Genomic DNA, 7,315 nt, shown 5'->3' with positions numbered 1-7,315 from the left:
ATGCCAATCGCTGGACTTACATCAGCTTCCGAACCAAACACACCCACACTGGAAACCAGATGCCACTTGATGGACTTATACCGGACTCAAAGCACACAATAAGAGGATACGGAATGCCAATCGCTGGTCTTACATCCATCTCCTGACACACACAACACAAAACAAAAAGAGCGCCCGGAGAGATCAGCTCATCTCCTGCCTACGTACCTCATCTGGTATGAGGATCAGGGCGACGTAGTTCCCCTACAGAGGGATAAAGGACTAGCCTAACCAGATAACAGAGGGAGACACAACTAGGGAGACTACGGCTCGAGCCTAGATGTTATCATGCAAAATCATCCCTAAGTTAAGGTTTCTAGCTAACTTGCACAGGGAGCAAGCCTATCCTAAATATGACTTGCACAGGAAGCAAGCCACACCTACACTTAACCTGCACAGGAAGCAAGCCAAGCAAAACCTAACTTGCACAGGAAGCAAGTCTAAACTAACCCTAACTTGCACAGGAAGCAAGTCAAACAAACATACAAGCACAGGTAGCACACACTATATACAAGCGAGGGGCTCAAACAAGGCTAGGTTTTAGTCGAGGGGTCATATCAACCTCAACAAACAAACCTCTGGAACTGGGTAGATGTTGCTCTTAACCTTGCCATTGAGGGGCTAAGGTGAAGCAGATGAAAGGTGAGTGAAGATAGGACTTCACAGCTCTTATCCCTGGCCTGGGAGAGCTTAAGACAAGAATGTGTGGGTTCAGAAAGGGGGAGCCCTTCTACACATTTGAAACTGACTCAACTGTACACTTGTACAAGATCTTGGGTTTGTATCTGCAATGCATCAACACAGTGGTGTGCGCAAAGCAGATGACACACAGAATAGCAGGGGATAGATTGCATATCCCTTGGGTTCTGCCAATTGCCTCTTCACTTAGGAGGTCTTTGACTCTATACAAGGACAAAGGTAAACAGTCACAAACATTGCCTCTTAAGGAGGACTTCAGACAGTTGCCTGGCCAAGTAACAGGCCAGGTCTTCCAGACTACATGAAGTAAAGAAGTTATACCTCAATGCAAATTGCTTATCAAGCAAAGCAAAGCAAAAGTTCACAAGGAACTAAGCAACTAAAAGTACCTGAAACCAGTCAGACAACATTAGTACATAAGTCAAAGTTAAATCAAAATGAAACAAAGGTCAACAGTCAACCATAGGCAAATGGATGTGCAAGGCACAAGGCTCAAGGCATGTGAGCCAAGCCACCTACAAAACAAACAAGTTAATCAATGATATTCAAGCAAGCTCAATCAAAAAGAATTGGTCTCATTGGTCATTTGTTGGTCAACCTGAAAACATGAGCTCAAAGGTGAGTAACAGGACCACTAGGTCGAGCCTAGGGTCAAAAGGGGATGAGAAAGTCAAAACCGCAAATGAAATTCAATCAAAATCAAGTTCAAGCAATCAAGAAGCAAACTCAATTGGTTTCATGTTCATATCAACCATCATCATCATTTCATGAACAGATTAGGTCAAAGCATGGCATTTAGAAGCCCATAGAAGTCAACAGCAAGACTCAACTCAAAACCAATCATAAACAATCCCAAAAATCATCAAATAAATCATGATCAAACATAATCCATAGCATGGTAAGCACACCAAATTTCAACTCAATTGGATCATGGGAAGTAGGTCAATGAAAATCATAAAGGCAAGGCAAGTTCAAACATGCTCAAAGAAGTAAACCAAACATGTATCAACTTCAAAAAATCATAACTCAGTGATAGCATATGAGAAATGAATGGGATCAACACCATGGTAAACCTTAAGATGTCTACTAATCACATGTCAAATTTCATGTCCATCTAATAAAGTATGAGAATTTCACAAATGAAACGGGAACATGTATCAGAAAAAGTCAACATATGACCAAACAGGGGAGAAAAATCTCAAACAATTAGGAAATGCCACAAATAATTCCAAGAAAAATCACATGTAAACTAGACATACTCAAGTACTTTCATGCAAAAATTCAATCCAATTTGAGGTCAAGAGGCATGGTAAAGAAAATCAAGAAGTTGCACATCATTGGTGTGACACAAATTGTCACACCCTAATTCAAAAAATCATAACTCAACAACCAGATAAGATAAATTCACAAACTCTAAACCAAAATCACCATGAATGTGTCTAGTTTAAGCACAAAAAATTTGGGAGCCATTGGATAAAGCATCATCATTTCACAAATGTTTTGGCAAAGGGTACAAAACATGGACACATGAACAAAACCCTAATACCAATTAAAATCCACTCATCAAAAAAATCTGGAAAAAATATGATAAAAAACTAGAGATGGAGATGAACATTCCACAAAAAACCCCATGAATTTTGGATTAAAATTGGATGCGCAATGATTTTTGTAAGATTGATATACAAAATGAAATGATTATTGAATAAATAAAATGAATTAATGATTAAATAAACACGCAGTGGCATTGTGGTAAATATTTGGAAATTTAAGTGAAACGGTGCGTGCTGTTATCCTGCATGTCACACGCTGATTGGTTTCATGGCCCAGAAGTGTGGAGGAACATGCAATGTGCAAGCGAAACGTGTTCTGGGCAGGGAACTAGGGCTCGTATGCTACAGTGAGCTTCATCTTCATCAATCAAATTCGAAAAAATTATTTTCCAGAAATTCGAAATGAAGGCATCATCATGACCAGCAAACCACACACATCAACATTCCAAAAGCCATTTTCTATGAATCAAGCCCAGCATCATGAATCGAGCAAAAACATATTGGAGCAACAAACTTTAAATCATCATAACTTTCATAATAGCCAACCGTTTTCAATGATTCAAGTTTCAAAATGACCAGCACAACACACTCTATCATAAGCATAGCATAGCTTTGTAAATAGAGAAACTCGAAAACTTACTTGATCTTGAAGAAAATGATGAAACAGGTGTTGTTTGGATGTATTGGCTCAAAACAGATGCTCCACTAGCTTCCACAAGGTGAATAGTGAAGAAAGTTTAGCTCAGCAACCCTTGAAACGACCTCAGACCAAATCTGCCATTAATGAGTTCTTGGATGAAACAGCCGTGTGCTGTGCTTACAGTTGGGATTTACCACTTGCAACAGCTTCCAAATGGTTAATACATGATGAGACCAACAAGAATAGCTCGAGTTCTTTTGAGGTTTTGGTCAGAAAATGCAAAGATGAGAAAATGGTATTTGAGAGAAAATGAGATGTTCTGTTTTGGAATGATGGAGGCTGCTGCTTCTAGGGTTTCTTTCAGCAGAAAAATGCAATATATATGATGCTTAGTGGAGCTAAGTTGGGATTAAGTGAGTGGTAATTGGAATTGCTAATTTTGAGTGTTTTTGCTAATTTGGTGATTTCCACTCAAATGGTGCATGTGCATGGCTGTAGCTCGAATTTGGGCCTAGACAAATCCAAAACATCAATTCTGAACATATTTGATTGGTAGAATTGGTTGGAAGTGGTTAATTTTGAAACTCATTTTTCAACCTCACTTGAAATTAATTCATGCAAGTCCAAAAATGCCATTTTGAATGGTGATGTTTTGGTGCATGATGATGACATTTTTGGAAAGAGGGGATCAAATGTGACTTGTAGGAAAAAACCTCACCAAATTTCGCCAAATGGTTTGAGAGATATGGCCTTTTGAAGTTAAAAAATTTCTGAAAATGATTTGATCATAACTTGCCAACCATACATGGGAATTGAGTGTTCTTGGACTTTTTGGAAATGGGAGAACAAGATCTTCAACTTTCATGTTGGGCAAAAATTCATTTGAAGCTTGTATCATGATGTAAGTTTAGGCTTAAGAAGTTTCCATTTTTGGCAAGTTTCAATTACAGGTCCAGTTTCTATTTTTGGAAATTTCTTGTCTGGCTTCCAATTCTTCAATAATGGTCTTTGACATGATACATGAGGCCTATTTGGACATGAATGAGCTCTCTCAAACCAAATCCAACCATCAAAACCATAAAATCAGACATAGTTGACCAAGTTTGACTTTTTAGGGTTTCTGGCAAACTGTGCATTGACTGATGACTTCTGAACATCCAATCCTTGACCAAACACTTCAAATGGATCCCCAAGTCATGTGAACATGTTGGACCAACCCTAGGGCCTTGTTTCAATGAAAATTGCACTTGCTTGCTTGACTGACTGATCTCCTGACCAGTTTGACCTAATTCTTCTGACTGGCTTGCACTTGAGGCAAAGGGACAATGCAATGTTATGCAGTGGACCATGTTATGTTATGACCTAATATGAGAATGTATGTACAAGAAGTAGGTGCAAATTTGAGGTGCTACAATGATCTCTACATATTATTTCGATCAAGTATTCTTCAAGTGTTTGAAATTTGTTTGCCTTGGAAACCCTAGTTCATCTGGGTATCTTGTGTAACTTCTTCAACAAGCTTCTTCATCAATTGCTCAAATTTCTCAAGGAACACTTCAAAGTTCATCATCTTACTCATATATGATCTACCATGAGCCTAAAAAGTCAAGAGAATTGCAAGTTAGCAAGTTGGTTGATAGTGGTTGGCCAGATGAATTCATCTAATCAAAACTGGGTCCCCCTAGACCCTATCTCCTACAATTTTCACCATATGAAAATGATTCCAATATAAACGTTACTCTAAATGACATCTCAAACAACTTTCATGTTGGGGTCTAGAGCTAATTTTGCTTGGAAAGTCATTTTCTATGTTGCAACATTATAGGTCACTTTGTCTAAACCTTAATTTAAAAGTCAACTTCTCAAGGCCATAACTTGCTCATTTTTTATGATATGAAATATTTCCAAGTTTCACAATCAAATTCAAGATGTCTACTTCAACTTTGGTGTTTGGAGTAAGGGCTAAATCAACTTTTATGCGCACGTGATATAAGGATACATTATAGGTCATTTTGGACCAATACCATTTAACAAATGATTTTCCTCAACTTCAAAAATGCATAACTCACTCATTATAAATCCAAATGATGCCAAATTTCAGATAATTTTTAAGGTCTTGGAAAGAGCTACAACTTTAATGAAGACACTTTTCTAATTTGGAGCTCACATAAAAAGTTAAGCAAGGTAGAATAATTGAATATGTGACTTGACACTTAGAAAATATTTTAACATGTTGAAATTTCCAAACTTCCACCTCAAAATGCATCATGATACAAGTTCCAAATGCAAAAGTATTCAACATAAGAGTTTTTCCTCTTGATCTAAGCTTTCCAAATAGTCATAATTCATTCATTTTGGACTAAGTTTGATAGGTCTACGAATGATGTAAACAGACCTGTATCAGTTGGCAAAATCAAAGCTTCAAATGTTCAAACAACTTTGCCTTGCCATTCAAGCTTCATGCAGACCTCATTTCAGTTGATTATAGACCTGGAGGGATTGCTTCATGGCCCTGCACACGCCCATGCAAGCATGTGCATTGCATTACCAAATTTGGAGAATTTTTCAAGTGTGCAAATAACACTTCTCATGGCTATAAATAGAGGTCACCTGCATCAATTCAAAGGACCTTGTGCGCCAGCTTTGCCCCCAACCTTCCAAAACCTCTCAATTCAAAGGAAAACCTGAGAAATTTCATTTGAAATTTGAGTTTGAATCTCACTGTTTGGAGATTCAAAAACTCCTGGATCCAAAGCTTTGGATTGTTCTTAAGCCACTTCCATAAGCTCCATAAGCAAGATCAAGCACCAATTGAAGCAAGAGAGATCCATTTTTGCACAACATTGAAGGTAATTTTCCAGATTTTTTCTTCTCTTCGATGCTCTCTTAATACTTATCAATTCTATTAGATTCTTAGTTGTCTGAAGTCCTACCAATGTAGGCAAGAAGATTGAGTTGCTTTGAGGTCAAATCGAAACAACTCAGTTGACACACCTCAAAATTCAACTTCACATATCTCTCTATATATTTGGAGTTAGTTAAAATTGAGGTGATATTCGTGATCTACGCCATTTTATCTTTAAGATCATATCCTCTTTTTTCATTTATGATGTGGTGATGACTGAACTAGTCCGGTCAAGCTCATCGGAGAAGATGACCGGCCTTTGGCTCCGGCGATGCGCTGGAAGCGTTCAGAGCCATTAGATGAGTTTGAAATGATTTAATCAGGAGCGTACATTGTGATTACCAGGTGTGTGGATGTTTGACTCAAACGTATCATGGAACGCGCGCGCTCCACCACTTGATTTGCCACCTCAATTAATGAGGCAGATCAAGTGGTCCATGTTTTTTTTATTATCTCATTTTATTTTTTATTCCTTTGATTTTCATTAATTCATATTAATTTTAATATTGATCCAAAAAATATGAGAGTTTCTCCAAAAAAAATCCTCCTTCATTTTCTGAATTAAAATTATTTTTTGGATCATTATTAATATTTTTCATGATTTAATTGATTTTGTGAATATTTTTAATTGTTTAAAAATACTTTTAAGTCTCCAAAAATTCTGAAATTTTTTCTCCAAGGTCCTTTGACTTTGTTTGACCTATGATAAATCTCATGGCCATTTCCTTTGTGTTTTGATGAGGTTTTAGGAAATTGACCAACCATATTTAATTTAATGTATTATTTTTAATTGTTTAAATGCCAAAATAATTGTGTAGATTCATTTTAATTGACTTTGTGAATTTAACTTGTGTTGTTGGGACTTGGTCAAGGTTGATTTGACTTTGTTAGGTTAAGATCATTGGATTTAGGGGATTGATGGAATGTACATTCCATCTCCCAAAATGAATGAATGATCTTAACTTGGTAAAAGTCCTCTTTTGTCCAATTTGAGTTTGATCCATTTCACATCCCTCTTCATCTCATTCCCCTTCTTGATGCATTCATGTCATGGACCTATGATATCTCAATATCCTAAGGCTAGTTGATTGCATAATCAACATAAGTATGGATGAGATTAGGTCCCCCACTTTGCATATTCTTTTTGTGTGTGGTATATTTCATGAGCATAGTTCATCATACTATGTCTCTAACATGCATTAACACCAAAATTTTATTACCCGGTCTCAAAAAGTTGTGACTTCTACATAAGTTCAATTACGATTGCTTAACATAGCGCTAAATTTTGATCCAAAAGGCATAGCATTCTAGTTAGTGAGATTATAACTCTCCCCTCTTTCATGGTATTGTGTGGAAACTTGGCCTTTTTACTTTCCTTTGGAAGATGTCTTGGTTCAAGGATCCATGCTCGTGATAAGTGGGTTGAGTGTTCTCCAAAGAATGACTTAAACAAATGCAAAGCAAAAGCAATATTAACTTCTA

This window comes from Lathyrus oleraceus, chromosome 2 (genome assembly GCF_024323335.1).
Source record: "Lathyrus oleraceus cultivar Zhongwan6 chromosome 2, CAAS_Psat_ZW6_1.0, whole genome shotgun sequence".
In the NCBI taxonomy this organism is placed as follows: Eukaryota; Viridiplantae; Streptophyta; class Magnoliopsida; order Fabales; family Fabaceae; genus Lathyrus; species Lathyrus oleraceus.
Note: the sequence above shows the minus strand (reverse complement) of the source record.